Source organism: Paralichthys olivaceus, chromosome 6 (genome assembly GCF_024713975.1).
Source record: "Paralichthys olivaceus isolate ysfri-2021 chromosome 6, ASM2471397v2, whole genome shotgun sequence".
Taxonomy (NCBI): domain Eukaryota; kingdom Metazoa; phylum Chordata; class Actinopteri; order Pleuronectiformes; family Paralichthyidae; genus Paralichthys; species Paralichthys olivaceus.
Window position 1 is genome coordinate 21,473,836 of NC_091098.1, and position 22,378 is coordinate 21,496,213.

General features: G+C 41.3%; 1 protein-coding gene across 8 annotated transcripts in view; it reads left to right on the forward strand.

Moving 5' to 3' along the window:
• dlgap4a (discs, large (Drosophila) homolog-associated protein 4a) overlaps positions 1-22,378 on the forward strand; it is a 70,850-nt gene that overhangs the window by 12,641 nt on the left and 35,831 nt on the right. The window lies entirely within an intron of this gene.

A 22,378-nucleotide genomic window follows, 5' to 3' on the forward strand; every position in this document is an offset into this window, starting at 1 on the left:
TTAACTCTGATATTAACTTCTAATTGAAGTGAATATGAGTGCGATACACTGGCGGCCTGTCCATGTTGCACCCCGCCACTCGGATTAGCACCAGTTTCACCCGCAACCCGTAAAGGATAAGCAGTATTGATAGTGAATGGATGGATAGGTGTTCAGACTCCCCAGGATGCAGCATATCCTTAAACTAACTGCTGCTGTTCCTGCGATGACAAGACTGACGTGTGCTGGTTGTCCACGCTGCGTTGATATGAATGCATAGTCTGCAACTGATTTATCAAAAACGTTTTGCAGGTTGAGAGGACTGAGATGGAAAGAGACGAGAGCAGATAACTTGCCTCCTTTTTTCTGAATGGCGGCGGGAGAAATAGAGAGAGAGAGAAAGAGAGAGAGAGAGAGAGGAGGAGGAGGGGGTGTCCATGAGGCAATATGCTCTCTGGTAGCTGTGTGATCACTCCCGCCTGATCCTCCTGCACACGCCTGGTCACTGCGCTGCGTAGTCTCATTAGTATGGGTGTCGGTGCCTCTCCTTCAGCCGAACCTGCCATGCCACTACTGTAGTAGAGCTGCTTGCCTGCCTGCCGCATTGTCCCTGGATGGCCGATGTGAGGCTGCCAGCTCCGTCTCCTCCCAAGGATGAACTGAAATGCGGGCAAATTTCAGAATCTAATGTCATGATTCAAGCAAAGGAGATTATGTATGTTTGAATGTGCGGCACAGGGGAACGTGTGTCATAGAAGATACAGGGAATATAAAGGAGGTAGTTGTTATTATTATTGCTGCTGACAAAAGCAAACCACATCAGAGTGAATTGCGACAATTGACTGGGCTGTAAAAAACAATTTAAATGCATGTGAGGGGGCGAAGACTCTGATTTAATATAGAAATATACTATGTATTCTTAAATGGCTGTGGGCTTTACTACATTCAGAGAGTACAAAGTACGCAGATGCAAAGAGGGATTAACAGACTCCTGTGTGTGTTTTCTATAATCTTTTTATTATTTTTTGCCAATTTCAGTTGCATCAACTAATTTCGGATGCACGTCTTTGACAGCCGAGCTTGTTCGTTAGTTTATTCTGACAGCTCTGGCAGTCGCTGTACCACCATTTTCTTAGAAGCTGCACAGGTGGCGATGTACAGTACAATCCAAGGTCAAAACGTACACAGAGAGGAAAAATGCAGTCACTTGTAAAATTCAAATACCGATCGTGAATCACCGCAGATGTTTGTGAGACAGGCTAAGCTTTTGGAAGTCATAAGAAGAAGAGTGTGAACAGGTTTGGAGAAAACACATGAAAACAAGTCAGCAATACTAGAGCAGCCAAGAAAGTATCATGTACTTGATCCTCCTTTAAAACTGCTCTGCGACACTGGACGTCATCTTCACGTGCTGCATCATGTCGTGCATCGCATGTGATGCTTCTCAAGAAAGTGGTGGAGTCAGAGCTTTAGACTTGGACTTGACTGAGCTAACTCAAACTTCAGGGGCTGTCACACCTTGATTTGTCTGGACTCTTCAGTTTAGTCCGTAAACCAAAGTAGCAGGTATGCCTCGGAGCACATCTCGACCAATGGATCAAAATTTAGTCAGACAATAAGAGGTGGTCTCGGTTCAGACAAAGCTGAACCATGGTTTGCAGTGCGAAAACACTTTTTCCAATAGTTTGGGTCCTCTCTTCCGCCATGTTTTTTCTACTGTAGCCCAGACTGGACAAACTAAACACCTTTTGAGATTTTAGTTAGCTTAGTTCAGGATAAAGACCAGAAGCAGGAGCAGATAAGTAACCCCGCTCTGAGAGGAGCTGGTAGGTGGATATTTTTTTAGACTTGGGTCGGAGCCAGGCTTTCTATTATTTATGCTAAGTTAAACTAACTAGCTGCTGGCTGTCACTTCATATTATCTGCACAGGCATGAGCGATGAATCAGTCTTCTCATCCAAATTATAATGATGCATTCCTTTAAAGCAACAACATTACAGTTTCATTCTTCGAACAATAAAAAAGTTAAAAATACAGAGTCAGGGTGGAGGTAACAACTTGAATATTTGATTTATTAGGCCTATATATATATATATTCAGCTATGCAACAAACACTAATAACACAACTTTGAATTGAAAATGTTCAAATGCAGTGTCATTTTAATAGTAAACATATAGCGACCTTGGATCTTGGATCTTGTCCTATAGAACTTGAGTCAAGTAAAAGCAGCTCCAATCAAAACTATTTTCCCAATAACTGGTTTAACATTTTTTCTTTAAAACATCTAACGTCAAATGTCTGGTTTTGATCAGATTTGACTGGTTTATGGTTTCAACCAGTTGTTAAAAGCTTGTGTGCAATTATATCAATATATATATATATAATGTTCAGCTTGAAGTAGATGTAAATGTTGGTTGTTTTTGGAAAGCTATAGAGATGTGAGGGACCCTCTGAGTTCAGGCGCTATAAATAAATCTGAAACTAAGCATACTGGCCGTTTAAGCCTGTCAAGAAAGAAATTGCTCAGAAACTCTCATTTCAGCAAACTATTTACTGAACAACTCCACCGTGATTTACTGTCAAAAACTGCTGGGTTTCGATCAACAACTTCAACCTTTGCCTATCAGACTCAGGTTCTCCCTTCCCCTTTATCACAAGCGTTAAAGCAAAGTGAGGTTTACACTGGGAATGAGTGGAAGGAAGGGACAATTACATAAGCATGGAAAAGAGCTGAGAGCAGAGATGTTCATGTATTATATTCCTCCTCTGTGCACTCAGAGCGATTGTCCTTTGTCCCTCCTGGGTGCCAGGGGGTAAACTCTCCACTCGCTCCCCCGCTGCTATGTCATCACTCCTGGCCTTCATTCAATCTCTGTGACGATAAGATGAAACTGCGCTTCTCTTTGCAAAGTCACCTGATTATGCAATATTCTGTTTTTAGCCTTCACTGCGTCAGCTCATCTATAAAACCTGTTATTATTAGAGCTTTATGCTGCGCTTCATTGATGTAATATCAAATAGACAATGCTTCGTTGTGCCGTGGTTACACCGGGGCCTTGCTGTGAGGCGCTGCCGTTTCCCACCAACTTCAAGACATCACATTCAGTCGCCATGGTTCCCTCCCACCCGCTCCATGTAGTGCACGCCGCAGGAGTGAGAGTTTTTCCAGGCATGACTCGGAGACACTGACACCCACCGGTTTTGTTCCTCGTGTGCTCTCAGTGAGACATATTGACGTGTTGTGTCAGTGTTTTTGATAATGCGTTGGGTCCTGTAAGATAAGAGGCCCATACATCAAACCGGTCTGACAAGCAGCAGCCTCACCTCATCACTCTCATTCATCCTGTACACTTGTTTTTGTCTGTTACTCTCATACGTTTCTGCTTCTCTTTCTTTTATTGTTCCATCTTTTTCTTCTGGCTGTTTGCTACGGTAGCCCTGAAGTGCAACTCACAATGGCAAATCACGGTTCTTACAGCAAATAAGAAAACACAACAGTGAATAAAAAACAAGAAGACAAATAAGAAGACAAAAGATGTCGACAGTACATCCATCCTGTCAGCGACCAGCCTTGTTGGTAGCATGTATCTACCTCTTACATTGAAAGTTAGTGCTTTTTTTGTTTTGTGTTCTGTTGTTGTCATTGTGTTTTCTTTTCTTATTTGTGATTTGCACTTCAGGGCTACTGTAGTTTTCTCTCCTAAACGCTGCTTCCCCATTTGTTAGTCTTCACTCCTCTTTTTCTCTCTCTCACGTTTTTCTTCTCCTTGTCTCTGCCCTTGTTACTGTCTGTTCTTCTTTTTAATGTTCTTGGCACCAAGTCTGTCGGACTGAGACTCTGCTTCAGCTCGAATTTCACCTCGCCTCAGACTTTCTCCTACCCTTCTTTTTCAGTCGTCCATGTTTTATTGTTGTTTTAAACAAACAATAAATCATGTAAAAGATGTGTTCCCCTCTTCTTCATTGTCCTGGTAGCAGCAGTGTGAAGACATGGAAAAAATAAGCCCCTGACAGTGACTGTATTTAAAACTTAGGTAGGCCTTGGTGTGAAATTACTGGGGTTAGCAGGTCCTGGGGGTACGCAGGGCGGGACAGGCTCATTTGTCACGAGCCGGAGCCTTAAAGGCTTTAAGTGGCCGGCTGAACAGGTGAGTGTGGTAAACCACGGAGAAAACGTCAGATGAATTAATGCTGCTTGTGCTACACTGAGAAGGTTGTTGGGGATTATTTTCAGTTTTTTAATTTTTTATCTTCGATGGTGGAATGTTGATTTAAATGCTGCTGCTGTTCCTGATGCTAATGAGGCCAAACAGTGTGTCTCAATTCAGGGGCCGCATCCTTCAGAGGACATGGCAGCCTCCTTCACCATCATCACCACGTTGGCCAAACTGAAATGAGACGGTCTGGTCTTCTTATTGCATCACCAGTATCTCCTGCTCCTACAGCCATCACCTGCGACAGAGCTACGAACAAAAATAGTTCTTGATTGATTAAAATCGTTGAAACGATGTTTGGTTCGGTTGAGTGCTTTTCACATTTTTGCCTCACTTTTTGCTGCCATTACCTCTTTGAAAAAACAGAACTATGAATCATATGTTTGGTCCGGAAGGATCCACCGGGCCTGGAAGCACACATTTATCTGCTGCATTTGGAGTAGCCTTTCTACGGACGTTGTACCGGGGTACCAGGCAGATAGTCTGCAGGTACTCCGGAGGTTCTAACTCAGACATTTGCATTCACAAATGCACCTCCTGCGGAGAAAATATGGAGGTACTATAGAGTTCAGTGCATGTCTGGAAGCAGCTTTAGTTTTCTGCAGGGAATGATTAGGGCCTGAACTGCATGTACAGAGAATGCACGCTTGTGAGCACTGACACAGCAGCTGCATAGGTGATGGTAAGAAGCAAGTAAATCAGTGAAGACCTTGACCGGCATAGTAGTAATGAAGCAGGACTCATGCTACTTCAAACCTGGATATGCTGATTTAATACTAAACCACACTTTAGAAAAATGCACAAAGGAATTGATTCTCCACAACTTGTCAGTGTCAGTTGTGGCAGGTTTGATTCATGAGACACCTTGTATTGATTGAGGACACTTTGTTCTGAGATCAAGCCCCCACCCCCGGCTCAACATGTGGTCACTGTCTCCATCCAGGATTTCATCATCAAAGACTTCTCTGCGCCCGCTGTCACACAAAATGCTGATCCCTGCTTCTGAGTGTTGTACCTGCGAACAAAAAGAGTCTGTTGTCTTTTTCTATGTCGTCCAAAATATTTGGTTTCCTCCCCCTTCGTTCATTTGCTATAGAAACAGCTTAACTAAACGATTCCTTTACCTTATCGCCACAACAGATCTTTTTTTTTTTTTTATATAAGCCACTTATCACTGAATGTATCATCCCCTGGTTCCAGCGAATCTGAGCATCAGCACCACTGCAGGATATACATGAATTTTAAGTTTGCTTCAGAAATAAATCTGAATCACTGCCCTCGAACCGTTCAGACGGCTAGCTGACTCACACTATGTAATTTCTTATTTTTTTGACACGATCAACTGGTAGTGCTGATGTCAGGGATTATTGCTTACAGCCAGACTCTGCAGTCACAAAATCCCCAAACCCATTTTTTTCCTACAGTTTGAAGCTCAAATATTTGTGCTTCGAAATCATAATGTTAATTAAATATGCAAAACAAATAAAACAATACAATTAAAATTAAAATTAAAAAATAATAAAAATATGATAAAAAACTGTACATTCATTTAAAGATGTCATAGGCACAAGGAACAAAAATGGTCACTGACACAATTGAGGGTGCATATTGTACAGTATTAAATAGTTTATCTGAATATATACAGCCCCATTAATATTTGATTTTGTTTCAGTTCCAGATATTATTCCTCCACATCACAGAAAACAAGCAACAAGGGATATTAATTAACAATCAACTTCTAGAAATATAACATGGCCTGTTCTCTATTCTCTCTATACAGTGGGGCTGTAAACAGTAACATTAGCACACAGTGGTTTCTATCTTTGATTATCGATACTGGAACATTGAAATGGTTTCTCATTACTCTTCCTCAATTTTCCTTAATATCAAATCTCACTTAAAGGGTTAAGGTTTGGAAATGACATCAATGTCAAATCCTATAAAAGGGCAAAGCTATTTTATTTTATTTCACTCCTGCTTCAGGTCTGTCAATATACTAGGCCTTATCAGTCACCTTATCAATACAGTTATCGGTTATTTTAAGATATCGTGGAGAAAATTGCAGGTTTAACTCATTAAATCTCTTCCCAGAAACATAAGTCTCGCAAAATATCTAATTTATACTGTCATGTAAACCATATACTGTAACATTACTACTCCTGTTTCTTAGTAACAGGGTGTGTTGATATTGTTTATCCTGCCTGTCAAGCTTTACCTATGTTAAAAGCATTCGCTTCAGGCACCGTGTGGTCTGATCACAAGCTGAAGTCACTTTCAAACCATGATAAGACAAAGAATTGAAAGCAGTGAATACAGGCTCAAAAAAACTGGATGATCCCCTGATGGAAACCCGCAACATAATAATGCAACATGTCACATGGCCGAGGTCGTCTCGACATTGAGTTCAGTCACTGTACTTCAGAACTCTTAGTCACCAGGTCACGAGATGGAACCATTGTAGCTCCAGGTTGTGTCGTTGCCATCTGTCAGACTGACTGTCTTGATTACCCAAAAATCACCACATTGATTATCCGGAAAATGTCTGGGGTGACATCTCTATACCTGCTTATTCATGCAATTATTCAATCAGCCAGTGATGTGGCAGCAGGGCACACAGTCCTGCCGATACAGATCAGGAGCTTCAGTTAATATTCACATAAAACATGAGAATAGGGTAAAATTTAGATCTCTCTGACAGTGAAATGGCTGTATGTGCCAGATGGGCTGCTCGGAGTGTTTCTGAAACCGCTGATCCCCTGAGACTTTCCCAAACAACATTCTCCAGTGTGTTCACTCTTAACGGTGCCAAAGACAACAATCACACAGTGAGCAGCAGTTCTTGTTGATGTCAGACGTCAGAAGAGAATGTGACGGCGGGTCAGGTTGGAGGTTACAATGAAGAGCTGAAGCTTTTTTGAGAGCAGTGTGACGGACAAACTCTGGAGGAAGTCTAGACCCAATTCTGTGAACATCCTCCGGAGGTCATGTCTGAAAACAGATATTATGACCTCACTTTAGATGAAAGACAAATAAATTTAGTTTCTTATTTTGAGGAGTAAATGACATGATTCAGTGGATCAGGTTAAACGATAATTCCTGAGCCAATAATAACCCCTGTGATAATTACCCTCATACAGGATTTATAATACTGGTCAGAATGTGAAGATGATTTGTGATAAATACGTCACCCTCCAGTCAGTGTTTACTATTCCTTCTTGCAGAGCAGACAACAATCCAGTGAACAAGTGGGAAGTGCAGCAACTATGTGTCATTTCAGTGATTAAGATTTCTCTTGTGACGTATGTGAGAGCTTCACTGACGCTGCTGATCTGAGTCCTGACAGTGGCTCTCTGCATGAACAACTTAGTGATAAGCTGTTGTGGCTTGCGTGCGTGCGTGTGTGCGTGTTTGTGTGCGTGTGTGTGTGGCTTGACAGCAGCGTCATGGCTGTGTGTGATGGAGTGCTCACAGCAGGCTGACCCGAGTAATGAAAAGTGCACGCTGCAGCTGATACTCCCGGGCCTGGCTCACCTGAAATGGATATCCAGTCACGCACACGGCCACAATCTCGCCCCGATACAATAAACTTAAAGCGTTTCAAAGGACACTCGTATCACTTCATTTATCAAGCAGCTTTTTTGACCACCCTGCCGCTGTGAGTAAGATTTATGTGTGATGTTATCTGAGCTTTAATGGCATAAGCTCCTCTTGGCTTTGTCAGTGATATTGACCGAGGTTTCGTAAATGCTGTTGTGGAAAATTGACCAGTTTAAGTGTACTGCACCAAGAGGATACAAATTCCACTTTATTTGTCATGTCCGTCGCTGTGAGGAAGCTTGCATGTAGTTCCTGTGGTCATAGATGCGGCGGCTCAGACTTCACGCTCGATCTCACTGTCGGATCGATATGATGTGCGGACCTGTCTCATGGGTGTTGTCCTCTAGGAACCCCCTGGCAGATATTTATTCAGCTGGGGTTTGTCTTTAGTACAAGGACAGAGTGAGAGCGGTCAGCGTGGCAGAGTCCAGGACTCTCATAGTGACAGTTAATGGAGCCGGTATTAAACTGGTACATGGAGACTGTTGTTCCAAGACAAACGACAGCATCTCTACAAATCCCCAGAAACATCACATCTACAGTCAAGGGACAAAGCCCTGTGGACTCTACAGGCATATGACTCTTGTCCATCTAGAATAAAGGTAGTGTTAACAGAGGGATGACAACTAGAGAGATTTGTTTACACTGTAAAAACTGTAAAATCATTTTTTTAAATTCATTTTATTCTTATTTAATTATATATTTTCAGGGTTGGGGTTAGAGATTCTGACTCGAGCCCATTGGGACTCAAAAGGATGAGCCGGGGTTCAGGAAAAATTACTTGATGATATTTGGGTTCCGCTTAAGTTTGGTCACATATGTATATCGTCTTTTTTCACTGAAAGTGACAGAATGTCAGGTTTGGGTCAGGCTTGGTTAGTTTTCTCTCGGGCTCAGGCAGGTTTGGATGGACAACTATGGCCCGAGTGGCGCTCAAACACAGATTCAAAAAACTGTTATGATGTGACAACTCTAAGATTTAGGCAGCAAACAACTTGGTAATGTTTAGGGAAAGATCCTAACTTGGTCTGAAATTCCTTCACTACAGTTAGAGGATGTTTTCTTATTATATTACTATGAAAAGCACTTGTTGAAGGTTAGAAAATGATCATGACCATGTCTAAAAAAACATAGATGACTGGAATGAGGAGCGATCTTCTTACCAACACTTTCCTGAAACATCCGACCTCCTCTAAACATCAACTCTGACATTTCACTTGCTCTTTAACTCCGGCCGCTGGAAGGCTTTGTCACTTCAACATGTTATTTTGAGCCACTGAAGAGGTCAACCTCACTGAAGGTTGTTTTTATACAGAAACAAAAAACTTTCACTTTATGTCGCCCTTTTGTTTATTTCCTCACCTCTATCTTTGTTTCTTTGGGCCACAGACTTTAAAAAACCCTCACGCAGAACCAAAAGACTAATACTTTGTATCGAAGGTTTATTTAAACACCTTTAGAGTGCGACTGCTCGTTTCCCTGACAACATTAGAGGCAATCGATTGTGCTCAGCTCCGCCAAGTGTGTGGATCATACTCGCTTCAATCACCGATGCACCTGCTGTACAGTATTTAATAGTGATTTCACAGACACTCGCTGCATGTGGAAGTTCCTCCCAAGCGAAGCAGCGTGCCCGCAGGAAATCATTAAGGCTTGTTTCTTAGGTGAAACTGCATCGCCATTTTCATCATCACAGTGTCCTCCTCTTCTCTTAGTGATCTATTCGCGCTTCATGCTGTTTCACTATTCCTTTGTTATTTTTCTTTTACAAACCTAATCACAGAGCACGTGCTGAAACCTGCTCTTCCGTTTCGTGACTGGGCTCATTGGCTCGCGTCGCCGCTTCCTGCTCCACAGAACCACAGAAGCTGGTGCCATACATCTCTGTTCATGATGTAACCGAGCAGCATGACGCCCGCTGCAGCGCCTTGATGTCGCCGAGCTGTTTGCAGTCATTTCATTTGCTGTCATTTCCTCCAGAGTGGTGTGCCTTGTCATTGCTGCGTCTCTGTCTCAGACGGTGGCTCATTGAGTCTGCTGTCTCTGACATCATGCAGCTGCTTAAAGGTATCTGAGATAAAGACACACAGAGCAGATGGTGAACCATCTCTTTTTACGTTTGACTCGTACTCTTATAATAAAATGCATCATACTGACAATAACCAGTATGATCTAAAAGATATATTTTTAAACCAAATATTTTTTCAATTATTTTTTTCAACCCTCTTTTTTCTCAGTCTATCTTCTTAACTTTTATTATTTACTAAAAAAAATCAAACTTGGAGCTCTATGGCTCATGTGAGCAATTAAGGTCGGCTACTTTAAAAACCTGAGCACCCAGGTTGCTTAAATTTGTGTGAAAAACACAGAAATAAATGTGCATAAACCTGCTTATACATCACAGTGAAAAACAACACTTATTATAACTGCAAAACTTGCCTGAGAAATGTTTCTGCAGTGAGTAATTCATTGATATGGATACATAAACAAAATCTATAGATAGAACATAGATCTGTTACAATAATTTTTCGAATAAATAATTTGACATACACTTAATTTCAGCGGATGTACGTCTTAAATGTCAGATGTCAGTCAGCTGCTGTACAATTGTTGAATAGTTAAGTATTTTCTATTTAATAAAAAAAAAAAAATCACTGGTTGTTTTTGTGTCCTTGAAGCACCTCTTGCTCTTTTCTATTCTCTCTCTCTAACCTGTGACACGCAGGCATGATGTCAGACAAATTTCAGATTCTCACAATAAAGTGTAATCTAATCTAATCTAATCTAAAACACCTTCAAATCCACGACAATTGAACTGTGTTGAAATGTATCCTGGGTTTATTTTGCTACATCAGACTTTAGCAGAGGATTTGAGTCTGTCTAAAGGATCTGTTGTTTGCAGAGGAGATAAGAATAGACTGTTCTATCACGTGGACAGGGTAAACTTCTCTAAATTATAAAGCAGAACACAATAACTCCATATTTACATCCATGGTCACATCTGCCAAAGAAATTCTGTGAGCTACTTTACATTCTTTACCTATTTTTCTACAGAGGCAGAGTCTTTGGAGGACAGTGCCTATTAGTGCATGATTGACATTGGTGAAATTTCTTATGTAATCCGTGGAGGGACAAGGACGTTGTTATTGTTCTCTTTCTCTGTCATCGGAGTTTAACGGCGGCTGTGAGGTTTTTTTTCTCCCCCTTTTTGGTTCAGCTCCCAGGGCTAAATGATTCAGAAATGCAGTCACATGACACGAGATAATGAGGAGACCGCACCACTGCAGCATGACAGCGAGGAGGCCGGCGTGAATACATTGCGGCAACGTGCGCCTGAGTATACAAGGACAATGCTTTGTCACTTAACGCTGTGTGTGTGTGTGTGTGTGTGTGTGTGTGTGTGTGTGAGAGTGTGTGTGAGAGAGAGAACTTGTGGGGTGCTTGCATAAGAAACTATACCCTGGCCTTCCTACATATAGTCGACTTTAATGCGCTGCCAAGGAGAGCTGTCAGTGCAGCTTCAACTAGAGAGTCAGCGTGCTACATCCGTTTGAAATCCATGTTGGATGCAAAATTTACTTTGTTTGATCCATGTACCCCGGACATTACTGGAATTGGAAGAGAATGTGATTGCACGCTAGGATAATTATCTGCCTAACTGAATCCAAAATGAGGAGCAGAGCTGCCAGATGTACACCCTGTGCTCTTTAAAACGTCTCGCTTCTTTTTAAGTGGAGTGCAATGTGATGTGTTGTTTGTAAAGAGAGCTAACGGCCACGAGGGAGAGAACTGTGGCCCCTCTCCAGTGAGTTGAGGTTAAGACAATATCATTATTTTGCTTTTACAGATTTTAAGATTTTGATCATTTAACTTTCCTCTGAAGTATTGTATAAAACCGAGGCTGTTAATCTGATTAAATTTTACCCTCGTCAGGCATCTCTGCCTCTCATTAGGATTTTTTGGGCTTTTTTTTGAAAAGCAATTACAGTAAGAGAGGAAGATATCCATTAATAGAGGAGTCCACCAGTTTAACAGTGTGCTCCTATAACATTGTCAGACTCACTATGAATATTTTAATCTTTCAAGAAAAGAATAAAAAAATGATGCAGCAGAAACGCAGACATCTTCTTTTCATTCCCTTCCTTCTTCCTTGTCTAAACCTGATCCCTACATCACCCACAATACAGAGCAGATGGTGAAGCAATCTCTATTTCTGCCTATTACTATTTACTCTTACTCTTATAGTGAAATACATCATACTGGCAATGACCCGTATGATCCAAAATATATTTTTTGAACCAAATAAGATTTTAGTTTTTTTCTCTCTGTCTATCTTATTACCTTTTATTATTTACTGGTTTTATTCTCCACATTATCCTGTTATGAGTTAACATTTGCATATGGTCCACGTAAAAAAAATGTATCTGTTCCCAGAGGTTTTCAAACTTGGAGCTCTATGGCTCATGGCAGCAATTAAGGTCGGCTACTTTAAAAACCTTAGCACCCAGGCTACATTAATTTGTGTGAGAAATCAATGACCAACACATAAATAAATGTGCATAAACCTAGTTATACATCACAGTGAAAAAATAAGCTAATTATAACTGCAAAACCTGCCTGAGAAAGTTTTCTTTGAGTAAGTAAAAAATTGATAGAAGAGATTACATTCATGGATACATAACAAACAGAATCTATATTACCCACAATGCAACTGGAGTGCAGTCAGAGACAGTGTGGTCACAGATTCTGGTGTCTTATGCTCGTAGCAGCCTGGAGCCAGTAGCCTGCAGCAGAGATGACGATCAGGCCACAGAAGTCTGGTACGCTCGCTTCTTTCTAACTCCGCTTTCCTCTGGAGTCAGTGAAAGCTTAATGAAACATTTTCCACACATTCATTATTATTACTCCCTGAAACTTGTGAGCAGACATTGATGTGTCTTTAACAGACAGGTTTGGTGGCTGAGCAGACACGGAGTAATCCAGGACTTTAGTTTTGCGCTCCCATAAATCCTGGTGACTGACAAGAGAAAAGGTCAAAATCAATACAGCAGAGTTCAAGATATCCTGACACCGAAATGGGCCGAGCTCCAAATACACAACTCTACACTTCACTTTATGCAACTCAGTGGTGTCTGTTGTTAGAGTCTCCCTGTCTGGTAAATGTCACGTCTTTTACACTCCACAGTTTGTAACACAGGCAAGTAAGTCAGTCAAAATTACCCTGACGTTCAACTCTGCTAAAAATAACCAGAGCTGCTCCGAACTTCCTTAAGGTGTGTTTTTTAAAAATATTACAGTTTTTCGCTGCCCTTAACAAAATTATTTCCCATGAGCCCTTGAGCTTTGCAGGTTTAAGAGAAGTCCATAAGTGACGGTTGCAGTTAGATCCAACATGTGTTAAATAAATGATATATCTATGTATTATGTAGTAATAATATTATAATATGTAGTACTTTACTTATCGACTATTCAGAGACTACACTACAAGTCACATTCATACAGCACTTCTATACTTGGCACTTTTTCTATTACACATCATTCCACACTGCCCAAGGACAGTTTAGCATCAGGGATCGACCTACTGACCTCCCAGTTATTGGACAACCCGTTCCACCTCCTTAGCCACAGCCGAACACAGGAGGTCAGAGAGAATTCGTTCTGAAGTTCAACAACTGCAGCAAAGTTTAACCAGATAGCTTCTGTTTAACACCACCAGCATAAAAAGTGACTTTAAGAAATACATCATCATATGTAATTAACCATTCTGATTATATTAATCTTCAATTTATGAAATGTTGTGCAACACAGTGATAATATTTAAAATGCCAGAGAATTTTCACACAGAATATTAAAGACCTAAATGTGCAAACAACAACAATCTACTGCAGGGTTTAGTACTGGCTCGGCAGAAGAAGGACACTTGCCACGGTGTTTTGTATTTGCTAACGCTCCACTGAACCTTCAGACAGACTGCTGGCCCATGTTCTCATAAATGTACTATACATGTTTGTATTCAGCATCTTAGCCTTTTTCAGCACAGAAAAAGCTGAGGAAAGATCAGTCTGGCCACTCATGTGTATTCAGGCAGAAGGAACAACAGCCGGCTGCATTCTGCAGCGACTATAGTGACTTTTATCCTCGTCCTCCCCATTTATAAAGACCATGCAGAGTTAACCTGCCCGCTCCAGACTCCAGCAAATCTTCTATTCTTACATTCCCATGAAAGCACAGACACTCCCATATATAAACTCTCTATACACACACACATTTATGGTGCTTACACAACACACACACACACACACACACACACACACACACACACACACACACACACACTGCATAAGTCCCCATCATGAATATTGATTGTAACGAGCTTTTCGTCTGTATCAGGCCTCATGCTTATGAGAAGGGATTGTCCCTCATGGAAGCGGTGGCACTGTCACCAAATGAAGATATGCAGTTCATCTAATATTGAATATCACCCTGGGTGGGATCCATAATTCATTATCTAAGTGAAGACGTGACTCTCGTGAAGTGGATGAGATTTAAAGGCTCAGTGGGAGGGGTTGATAGAACAACGGGCCACACCAGGTGCCCTCATTCAGGCGGCAGCTGAGCTCACTCCCTCTCTCACTCCCACATCCCTTTGAGAGGTGAAGTTCAAGGCTTGTCATTCCAGGAGGTTATCACTGTCTTCTATAGAGCTGCCACGGTCCCTAACATTCAGAGCTTATGCTAATGAGCACGAGGAAGCACTTAAAAGCTTTTAATTTGCACCGTTTGACACTGTGCCATAGGTGATTTGTCTAATATATGAGCAGCAGAGTTGAAAGCAAAAGAAACATGCAGAGTCATATTTTGCTCGTATTTGCATTCACTGAATAAAAGAAATGTGACGCTGTGAGGTTTTCATATTTCTGTGATGCTACATAGAAAACAATGTGACTGCGTTCTGCCTCATTATGTAACCAGACCAAGCCGTGCTCACGGCCGTGCGAGGCCCAGGCACAGTGGTGCTCTGAGCTAAATGCTAACATCAGCATGTAACATGTGAAGTGACAACATTAACATACTGATGCTGAGCATGTGTGATGTTAACTCAGCTTTGCATTTTTGCATGATGAAAACTCACCAACATTCAGAGAACTCACCTCTGACAAGGCCCAACAGTCCCCTTGCGAAAACCCATTTAAATTCACTAAATCAGGATTTGTATTTGGATCTGCACCAAAGTGCACACATTTAAATATCAGTCATCCTAAATATGCCTGATTTTTACCTCTCCAGATCCATTAATATTACCTGAGAAATAAACAAAACTGTGGTAAAAACCCTGCAACATTAGGAGAAAGTGAATCCACCCCTGATCCGTACCCTGAATATTTCTCAAAATTGAATGGGTTCTTTCTTGGCCCATGTCCCATCCCTCCACCAACTCTCATGTTTTTTTTGTCATCAAGATGCATAAATTAGTCGGTGAGAAATAAACTAAAATGTTTGAAAAGAAAGAAAAAATTATTTTATCTGCCATCCCATGATTTTGGATGTCCATGCCTGAGCTGCTAACATGGAGGAGGTAGGCTTTATGACCCATATCGCAGCCAGCCACCAGGTGGTGATCAAGATGCTTTGGCTTCACTTTCTGGGAGCAGTCATGTCGTCCATCTTTATATACAGAACAGTCTATGATTTAAACCAACACTAAACAAACTGGCCTGTCTGTTGCATCAGCATTAGTTTAGTCACTCGGTCAGCAAATGGTTGGAATTGTTATTTACTGTACGAGCACATTACCATTTGTGTAAATGGCCCAATTCATCCATGTATTTAAGTACTCGTATAGAACTGTAGTTGTTTGTGTATAATTGAGCACATCACCAAGCTCGGGGGTGTAATCGATCAGACTGTAACAGTAACTCTGAGATTTTCTCTTGCCCTGTAGTAGCATTATTATGAATAATTCAGATGATACACAATGCCACGTTTAATTTAGATATTCAGAGCAGCTGTGTTTACTGCATCATCCCTTGGACAGTCAGCGCTTTTTTGTTTTTTTTCTTCCATTTTGTGTTGTGCTCTCAGCGAGCGGTGAGACAAAGACTGTGAGATGAAAGAGGAGGAGAACACAAGGAGGCATTTATGCAGCAGCAGCAAAGATAAAGAGTGTGTCTGTGAGCGTGGACGCACACTCACTGGAGCTCTCAGGTAGTTCGTTGGGAGATGTGATGTATGCGGCGACACACTCGGATGTGGATGTCACAGTGACCTAATGAAACAAACAGGGAACCAGCCTGTGTTTTAGTATTCACACTGCTCATACAATCCGCAGCATCCACCGTGGCTTGTCAAAGAGGTTTCACCATCGGACTCCATAATTGATAGTCCTGCCCCCAATTAGAGCAGTTATTATACCTGCTGTTTTGTTGGAGCCATTTAACTCTGGGGGGGTTATAGGTGATGTTTTGTCTGCGCAGCTCAACCCACAAATTACCACAGTGGCTGCATTTACTACTGTACAGTGAAATAAACACATTATTATTATTGCCCTACAACATAAAGTAGGACTGTAATTTACAGTTTACAGTTTTTCTGATTTGTTGTTTTTTTTCTCAACACATGCAATGAGTACGGTTGGGTTCTGAAATCCAGTGCCAATCAGGCCGGTACCTTCAGGACCAAATCACAATGCAGAGTTCAGTGCCTCATTTTAGTGCCTGACATCTGTACTGAAATAGTTTCCTTGTTTACAGGCAAAATAAACTTCTCCTCGAGTGTCTAGGTTACATGACAATGAATCCTGGTGGTAACACACTCTCTGCATGGCTCTGGAAGTGTGGTTGTATATGTCGCAAAAGGACCTGGACACTGGGATATGCAGCAGATGTTTGAGAACAATTCCAAGTTAAGGGACGAACACGACAAACTTAAAGCACCTGGCAACACATGGGAAACATTTGAGAGCAGAGGGATGCTCCATGTTTGACTGACCCCATGCCGAGTGCATCAGCCGGCATCGTGGGCGTCCCTGGCCCTGGAGATGAGCGATGACGAGTTGTGATAAATTTAGTTGGGTAGGTTTTTATTTATCATGCAGTGTTGTTATGCTCATAGAGTTCAGAGCTTTTTGCAAGTACACTTCAACTTTTGCCATCGTCTTGTACTTTTTAAGTACTTTCTGGCTCTGTTTAGGCTCCGGGAGTCATTTTGAAAGTATCGATTTAGCACCCAACCCTTGCAATTAGCAAGTAGAAGTAAGCTGTGAGTGATTGAGGTCTCACTTTTAGAGATTATTGCAGGTAAGGTTGGCTGCAGGAGGACTTCTGCCACTGTGAGCATTCACCCCTCACTGCAGGACGTTGTCAGTCTGCACTCCCAGCTTTAATTACCCAGAAAGATGGCTCCGCTGCCCATCAGGCTCGAGCAGGAGACAGCTGACTGACATGCAGGGTGGACGCAGGTGAACCAGAAAACACACACAACACTAACCCACCACTCACCTCTCAACATGGCATCAGTGTCAGAGAATGATCGGCCAGTCTTCACCTCCACAACCTCTGTCAACAATGTACATTTGTGCATTGGAGGAATAATGAAGAAGTTAAAACTGTCCATCTTTTGGGCCTAAATAAAGCTAAGATGACTCATGTGGCACTCAGAGTAAAACCCTAACGGTCCGAGGCTTCGCACCGTGATGCACTTTCTCTATTTTGATTCAGCCCTTTTATCAGGGAAAAATGTGGACCGTCATTATTTTGGGGAACATAAAGAAAAAGCCTGTCCTGTAAATAATTGATAAACAACAGGAGATGGCTCTCAGTCTATAGTTTATTTTAAAGATGCAACACAAAATATTTCCTGATTGTGGACAGCCGAGCAAAGTGCTCATATGGCATCGCATCTTTATACAGAAAATACGGTTCAGGATACTTTACATAGTGGAAAATGTGGTTATTACATCCTGCAACAGAGTGTGTGTTGGTTTCTTCTCTCTGTAAGAGATCATGCATCATCTGACTGAGAGAGCTCTTATTGTGACAAATTGTTTTGGCAAAGCCTTTGGCCCCATAATTAACACCGGTCCAGTGAGGAGCCATCTTTGCCTACGACCTGACACGCTGGCCTCACACATCAGGGCCAGTGTGTCGGAGCAGATCTCCATTCACACTGTCTGCACAAGGTTTGTCTCCATGGACTCCCTGTGTAAGCTCCACTGAGGCCAATCCCAGACATAGTCTCCATCAAGTTTCATTAAATGTCTGATCAGTGACCATCAGCATCACCCATGACATGACAGCCTGCATATATGCAGTATGATCATTTTCTAGCCAAAAAAAGAGGTCAATTTAACCGAGCACACCTGTCGGCTGTTCTGGCCTGAAAAGCATCAGGTTGTTGTTAAATCTTCCATATCCTCCACCACTGCACGGCCTCTTCTGACAGAGTGCCTCTTTAGTATGGAGGTGGCAATGGACAAAGGAGACTTGGGAACGGAGGGCTCAGCGAGATTTGTCACAGTTTGACAGTCGCTTTGCTCCAGTAACCCGTGTCACACCGGGTCAACTTAATCCACCACGTTTCTGCACAGAGAAATTTCCCAGAGCAGATAGAGGATAATGGAGGTCGATGTGCAGCAGCCATCATCATGTGTGAACCAAAGTCCTGCAGGAAGTCACACCCGGTGGACGAGGCTCTTATAGGTGGGTTTGATTTATGCATCAGTGTGGTTATCTTTAAGATTACAGCCAACAATTGAAATGGCAAAGAAGTGTTTAGTTTTTCCAGTATGGACTACTGTAAAAACATGGAGGCCTCCGTAGAGATGACCCGCTCCTGATGTAAATATAAAGTATATAAATATAAAGAGCCCATTCTATGGCAAAGAAAACAACAATTCTTACAATTTAGATGAAACACAGTAGTGAAAACATCATTAGGATTATTGTATATTAAATTTTTGTCAATAGATCCCTTTCACCTAAATCGTACACACTCTACACAAGTCTACCATCATTATCCATTGCTGTGTATTAACCAAACAAATTTTGAATCTCAAAATAAGAAGTAGACTTTACCCTTCACATGTCCGCACCTGGAGCGTGCACACACACACAAACAAAAAGTAAGTTTGAGAAGCCGTCTCTCTGTGGCATTATAACCTCCCCTTGGGATGCTCTGATTAACGATTCCTAACCACAGAGATTTATGTGCTGCTTCTTTTACATAATTTCTTATCTCTACCCCCATGAATAATTCATGTGGAATCGGAGAAGTGAGAAGAGACATTGTGCTGGAGAGAGCTGGGAGACGAGCGAGGACGTCTTACCTCAGCTTTGTTGTGAGTTTGTGACCTGAAGTAAATACTGGGTTTATAATTAAAGCACAGTGGAGAAAAAAAACAAATACAGTCTGGATCTGGTTGGAAATGAAATCCTGGCAACTGCAACGTTCGTGTTAAAAAATTCATATTATTGATTAGAAACTAACACATTGCAAAGTGTGAATCATCTAATTAATTTTTCAAAATTTTCATTAAAAGTAAATGATTATCATGGCAGCAAATGGGCAGCATTTAAAGCAGTAATACTTGCTCTGAGCCTTGTGTGATACAACATGAAGCCCAGATTGGTGGAGGGCTGCAGCGATGGTCGTCCTTCTGGAAGTTTTTCCACTCATGATCTCTGGAGCTCAGCCAGAGTGACCATCAGGTTCCTCTGTTACCAGGGCCCCTCTCCCTTGATTTCTCAGTTTGGCCGGGCGGCTGTAAGCTCCAGGAAGACTCTTGCTTGTTCCAAATTTATTCCATTTAAGAGTCATGGAGGCCACTGTGCTTTTGGGAACCTTCACTGCAGCAGAATATTATTTGTAGCCTTCCCCAGATCTGTGCCTCCTGTTCTCACTTTATCATTTTTGGCTATTGAGTCTAGATTAATTGAGGCAAAATGAATTTAAATGATTTTAGCATAATACAGTAAATGTATTCAGTTACCTTCCACCGCTGCTTCCTGTTAATCAGATTTTGAAAACCTCCTAAAAGCTCTCTTGAATATAAATTCCTTTAAGATTTCGGTTATTGCTGTCGTCACTGAGTTTTAACCTCCAGCTCTTGAACGTGTGTCTGACTGCGGTGATACCATGAATAACAACAGGCAGTATGCAGGCTGTTTTTTATATTGTGGGAGAAACGTAATCGCTGGATTATTTTCAGGGGCGTCCTTTTCCCAAAGGTTATAGCACAGTTGGGCAAAGCTACGTAAAACATCCTGTAACATTAAAGTAAATTGGGGATTTCTCTGAGTTAGAACATTGTTGGACACATTTTGTTTTTTACAGAAGTCTACAATACATATAACATGGAGTCTCCTTGTTTTTAGACAGTATAATTAATTTGATCATGCACTTTTTTAGGCCCTTAACAACATGAAGCTGATGAAGAACGGTTCTGGAGATATGAGGGCCTCATACAGACAGACAGAAATTTGGGTAATTAGTAGAAAGAAGTCTTGATTGTCGTAGATGTCTGAGAAAGCCAGTGAAAATCGTAAGTGGGCTTTTAGTTAAGGATTTATTTCCAACCTGCTGTTTCCATGATCCCACAGATTAATTGATGTGAATTAAGTCCAGTGTTGCTTTTGTCTTCTGGTTAAACTTGTAAAACTATCACATCGACTTGCTTCGATGTTCTCTTGTGTCTTCTGCTCCGTTCTGACTCAAATATTCCATCTTGTTCTGTATAATGTATTCAAAGACATTTTGGTGAAGCCTTTTTTTTTTCCTCTTTGAAATCAATTCAAAGTCGTGGCTGTCAGAAAAATAGCCAAATGATTTTGGGTTGGAGCTAAGCCTTCTTTTGCCTTTATGCATTTTCAATGTCAACCTCTAAATCTTTCACACAAATGCCTTTTCTCTCTGTCGGTCTGCCTCTCGCTTTATTTTCCTTTTTCCATTTCTCTCCTGCCCCGAAAGTCATTGATTCAGCCATCTACCAGAAAAATGTCTTGGCTAAAGAGAGAAAGAGAAAATACATGAAGGGTTGGTGAAGACCTTCAGGGTCTATTCATATGTTTACAATGACAGAAGGTTTGCTGAGGTCTCAAACTTTATTGTGTTTGTGTTTAATCCCTTTAAGTTATGCAGACCATAAATAGCTTTCAGAGTAACCTGTTTATTGTGACTGTTGTGTGTAATTCAGTGTTGTGCTATTAAAGATGTAAAACGCTTGCCTAATGCTCCTGGTTCAGCTTTTTACACACATCAGAAAAACAGTTAAAATTTTATTAAAGCTCAACAGTTTGGAATGAGGTCAACCTGAAGGCGCATGTGTCGCTCTTGGAGTCGAGACCATTTAAAATGAAGTTTAAATAGTTTTCTAAGCTTCTGTTACTCTTTGTTTGTTTTTTTTTTAATTCACCCATCTTTTGAGTTTGGTAATGAAAAGAAGAAAATGGCCTCCCATCCCCATCACTGAGCTGCAGTCATTAATTTCTGGTGGGGTGTACGACCACTGGAGGGAAACTGGAAGTCATAAAATGAAAACCGTTGCAGAGACATGAGCAGTGCGGACATTCAACATCAAATATCACAGGAGGTTTACTCACTGTAGCACGAACCTGCATGAGGACTGGAACATTTCTTTAGAGTTTGATTGTATCTCATGAACTTTTGACTTTTATTAAGAGTAATTCAGTGACACACAACTTTAGAGAATCGAAAGAGAATACAACCACAGGGCAGTAATTCTAGTTACCTTTATTTGTATCCCTTGTATTTAGTTTTATTTACTTTCTTTTTTTGTACATTGTATTGTTTTGTCCCACCATCTGATGTAGTTTGGGTTGCATGTTGGCATCAAAGTATAAATAAAAATGAGTTTATCCTGAGAGACAGACATGCTGTTACCAGAGAGACATTAAATATTGTTTTGTTTATTGTCTGTTGTTGAACGTCTGAGAGACTTGCCACATTTCTGAATAGTGCGAGATGTGAATTGTTTTTAAATCTTCAGAACGACGAGTTACAGATTTCACAGTGTAATAGACGTCTTCCATATTGGAAGATACAGCTGCATGAATCTGAATAACGTGTCTCCACTGTAAGAAGATCCATTATGTAATTAGGCAAACTCGATAAACATCTTATTGTTCATGAGTGAATCTGTTTGAATAGATATTGGACAGCTAATGGGCATATTGTGCTTCCTTTAATCACATCATGGGCAAAGTTCTCCAACCGCTGACTGTGTTTATGCTGCCGTTTCTGCACTTCAGCTGAGAGTCAATTGACTTCACTTCACGCCCAGTTTATAGGAAAAGTAATGATGTGAGTGCAGCGCCTTCATTCAGATGAAATTCATCCCCGGGAGATTAAAGGGAAGACTGCGATCTCTGTATCATCTGAAGTGTGATGAAGAGACAAACCAATGTGACTTTTGACCCTTTAAAGCAAAGGCACAAATGAGAAACGGCAAAAAAAAAAAAAAAAAAAGGATGTGACACATACATATAAGCTGAGGTTTAGGTTTTGCTGAGGGTTAGGGATCAAAGCTCCTTAATGATGAACTCCAAAGCCGCCTGCTGCCGCGGCGACAGAC